At 39.6% G+C, this 4,465-nt stretch overlaps 1 long non-coding RNA gene across 1 annotated transcript; it reads right to left on the reverse strand.

Moving 5' to 3' along the window:
• Positions 1 to 1,434: 1,434 nt before the first annotated feature.
• LOC116050339 lies at positions 1,435 to 1,598 on the reverse strand. Its single transcript, XR_004105066.1, has 2 exons — positions 1,552 to 1,598; positions 1,435 to 1,518 (listed from the first exon to the last, which is right to left on the reverse strand). It is a non-coding gene; the product is annotated as an uncharacterized LOC116050339 (long non-coding RNA).
• Between the last annotated feature and the right edge of the window lie 2,867 nt (positions 1,599 to 4,465).

A 4,465-nucleotide genomic window follows, 5' to 3' on the forward strand; every position in this document is an offset into this window, starting at 1 on the left:
ACAACCCATTATTCATTTTTTGTTTTGATATTAAAAAACGGAAAACGAAAAACAATCTCGTTATCCGATTTTCTTTGATCTATTTGTAGATGGAACTCGGAAATTAAAATGTGTGTATAAATCTTATTCCTTTGTCAGTACCCGATCCGTACCGCCTGTAAAATCCGTTCTGTGCACTGCCTGATCAGTTCTACGCTTGCGCGAACACCGGCAAACTTTCAGACATTCCCGGTTACCGGAAGAAAACATTAGACAGTGACAGTAGACCGTTATGATGGCAAAGATGAAGTTTACAAGGTGTTTGCTGGAGTTTCCTAAAGTATCTGTTAATGATATATGGAGGGTCGTCCGGCCATCCAGTACAACACCATGTAACAAATTAAATAAAGGCTTCAAATTTTACGTTTCGTCATTTCTTTGCAACTTTGAAGGTAATTTGCTAACGCTAGCTAGCCTGAGCTAGAAGCCTTGCTTTGGTGTTATAAGTCATGACTCCGTCCTGCTTCAGGTTAACCATGTTTTAAATAAAGTTTAAGTATGTGTATACCTCTCACTTCATGTGTTTGTACTTTTATGAAAGTATCAGGTAAAAACAGGGCTACAAATGAGATCTCTGTGAGAGACCAGCTAACTCCTAGCAAACTATTATGTAGCTCAATGCTGGACATTTCACCCCTAATTCCGGTCACTTTACTGTATTTGTATTTGTTTAGTATTTGGTTTAGAAGCCTTTATTGGTGATTTTTTACGGTACAAAGTCCTGCTGCATACGTACATAGCTAGCTATATATACTCCGCTATGTCGCGTTAGCATGCAGCTACAATAGTTAGCGATGAGTATGCTAACGTTAGAGTGTAGTGGAACGAAGCAGCACTTTCTAACGTCAAAAATCGCAGACCAAACACTACACAATCAGACATGTTTCAGCAGGAATGTGACCCGGAATTGGGGAGAATTTAACAACATTGCCAGCTAAGATGACCGTTAGCATGTAGCTACTATAGTGGTATACAGCAGTGGTGGCTGGGAGAGCTGTCATCCCATCTTCAAAAGGACACTTATGTACGTTTACACTTCATCGCATTAATAATAGACAGTCTATGGTTATTAGTCAAGACGAAGTATTAAAGGTAAAAACATTAACGTAAACAACACAACAACGATGTTGCTACACGGTTTTGGATCAGTGACAAGTTTCGAATGTTTGTAGCTATGACTATTGTATAATAAAGATTTAATAAAAAAAGCCTCGTTTAGTTCGGTTGAATCGCACTAGAGTTCGTTTGTCCTGCTGGTGCAGTTTGTCAGGGCAGGTGATAAAGCGGCATTCACACTCGGGTGCGCACCAAAAGCGGACCAAACAAGCGTACCGAGACCTGCTTGAAGAGGTGGTCTCGGTACGCTTTCAATCAAACTCGGGAGCGGTTTGTTTGTGGTGAGAATGTGATCCGTACTCGAACTGCACCAACTATACACACTCCGCAAGTCTCAGCTAATGTCTCCTGTAGTCAGGTGTGCTTAGCAATATGCGATGTGGCAGAGCAGCAAACTGTAGCAGCTTGCAGTGTTTCTCTCACAGAAATAGACTGCAGTCAAGCTCGCTGCCGTCACTCGCATCTCCGTGGTCAAACCAGCTGCTGCTAAAATTGGAGACAGACGCCGGCAGAGCAGAGCGAAGTCTCGGTGACCAGAGCAGACGTAGTAATGTCTCTCACGAAACAATGTCTGATCATTTTAATGAAATCAGCTGGTTTGACCATGGAGATGCATTAGTCCAGAACACAGGACATTCTTCCTGTATTTACTTTCTTGCTCCCGCCACCAGACACATCCGACCAATAAGAGGAGTGGACGTTCTTGCGTGATTTGTAATGGCGCATTTTGGTAAGCTTGGATTTTTCCAGGTGTGAAACCAAACCAAACTGAACCAAGGGCAAATCGCTCCAAGTTTACAAACTCACCAACTGATTCGGACCAAAGCAAACAAACTACAGGTGTGAAAACGCCCTTAAACAACCTTTGGACGTACACATGTTCCACTAAAACAAGTTCCTACCCAAGGCTATTTTGCAGAGCCAGTTTTTCTCCCATTCCGGAATGCTATGTAGACTCGCCAGACCCTCCTCCACAGCGCTGTGGAGGAAGACTATTCTTCACGCAACCACTTCCGTCAGCATTAGCCAAGGATTCAAAGGAGGAGAAAAATATCCTCTGAATAAAAAATAACAAAGAAACAAAACCACTAGTTATACTCAATATGGCTGACTCAATATGAATATGATATTTTATTTCAAAAAAGCCATTATCATCCCCAAATATAAATATAAGCCAGAAAACTTCACCATGTAATAAATGAACCTCTGACACAAAAGATGACATTTACGATCTCCACAATAACTTGTAACTTGCACAATTCCTGGGGAAAAAAGTCTATCTGAATATCTAAATGTTTGGGAAGGAAAGATACATGAGTTTTCTCTCATTTGCCACGTTGGCGGTGAAAGTGTCAGCCCAGGAAAAACTGCGAGCTGCAGATACGGCTTTGAGGAAACATGGACTCTCCTCCCTGGAAATGTTCATCAGGCTTTGACCCAGTTAGCCTGTGTCTTAATGAGGCGAAAAGCCTTGCTGATCGGACCTCAGACACATGGGTAAATAACACCCTGGGGAACGCTGGGAAATTAACAAAGCACATTTCAGTCTGAATCATTTATACATAATTATGCACAGAGAAAGGATGAAAGCATCTGTCAGAGAGGGAATCCACCCGTAATCAAGCCAAAAACAAAACTATCAAAAAAAAGTCTAAATGGAAACTGTTAAGTGGTTTGACCCTCAGTGACCTCAACGCTGGGAGATGTAAAACAGTCCAGGCATTTTTGGCATATTAGCTAAAAGACATTAAAGTTATGGAAAGAAGAAGAGTCAGAGACACAGAGAGGGAGAGAGAGCAGCAGATTAACTTTCCTTTCATGCTCTGATTTACAGCTGTGTGTCAGGTTAGTTGAAGGAATTTAATATAAAGTGATCTATGTATCTTGGCAACAGCGTGGTGTGACGAAAGGCTTGATATGAGCAGGTTTATTTCCATTTGACACCACACCCTGCAAAAAATACCCACTGTATTACACTGAGTTTTATGTTTTCTTTTTTTCAATGCTTCCAAAGCTAATTGCAATGACCAACCTTGTTAGTAGAAAAATATCTTTCAAAGATTACCCTGTAAAAAAAAAATTGAAAAAGCACAAATGAAACTATCTCACCCCACAGATAAATCCAGGTTGTAAACGGTGCTCAATAATTTCAGCTAAATTTGAGTTATGAGTCGTGTTTTTGCAGAATAAAGGAAGCTGTCTTGTAATGTGAGCAGTAACACAACAAGACCAGAGCAATATCAAATAAAGATGCATTTCCCTATAATATTGATGAATAATTTCATCCACAAGGCCTGAAAGAAAGGGAGGTTCTGGTGAAGGAATATGTTCGATAGCACTTGACCACCAGTCTTGGAACTTTATTACAAAGCCAATATTCATCAATGTAGAGTCGGACGCATGCACAGGATGTAATGCACCCAGACAGAAGATTGTGTTCTAAACTGCAGATAGTATCTTAAAAATATGATATTAGCCAGCTCTGATAGTTTGATGCTTACATAGTAAGAGTGTTTAACCCGTTATCAAGTCATTCATTTGTTAGTCACACCCAAGGCTTGCATGTTTTTGGAAAATGGAGGCCATTATGATATGGTATGCGTCACACTTTATGAGTTTATTTGCATATACAGCTGGTAGGGATACATAAATAGTGTATTCAATGTAAAAGTGTTATAAAATTGAGCAAATAAAGGCCCAAAAAGCAAACAATATAATTATATAATAAAATATCTTGTAGGGCTGGGCGATATGGAGAAAATCAGGTATCACGATATAAATAATCATCAATAATGTGGTTAACAGTTTCAAGTGAAATTATAGAGATTTTTTTCCAGCTATATACTGACTGTGTTTACATGCATGCACGAAAATACTGTGATGTTAAAACAAATCTGCAATCGTTCAAATGATATTTACTCAAAAACAGATTTTCTAAGAGAATTGAGTTAGTATGTGCTTGGTATTATCAATTCAGACGTTATTGTATATCACGATTTCTCGATATATGATTTCATCACAATATGTTTCCATTGAATCACGATAAATTATCATTATTGAATTATGGCCCAGCCCTAGTATCTTGTAGACTATTGGCTTGTAGCAGCTTCTCTCCATAAAGATCAGTATCATTATTGGCATTAACCAAGTAATGTTAGTTAACCCTGAACACCAACTCTAACCTCACACACAGTCAATTTTCTCCAACGGTATCTCTGCAGGTACGCTTAGAAAAACAAACTCTCCACCCTCTTCGCCTCTTATCCGACACAAACCTCGCTGTGTTTGCTCTCACTGAGAGGTGCTAACT

Source organism: Sander lucioperca, chromosome 20 (genome assembly GCF_008315115.2).
Source record: "Sander lucioperca isolate FBNREF2018 chromosome 20, SLUC_FBN_1.2, whole genome shotgun sequence".
NCBI classification, from domain to species: Eukaryota; Metazoa; Chordata; class Actinopteri; order Perciformes; family Percidae; genus Sander; species Sander lucioperca.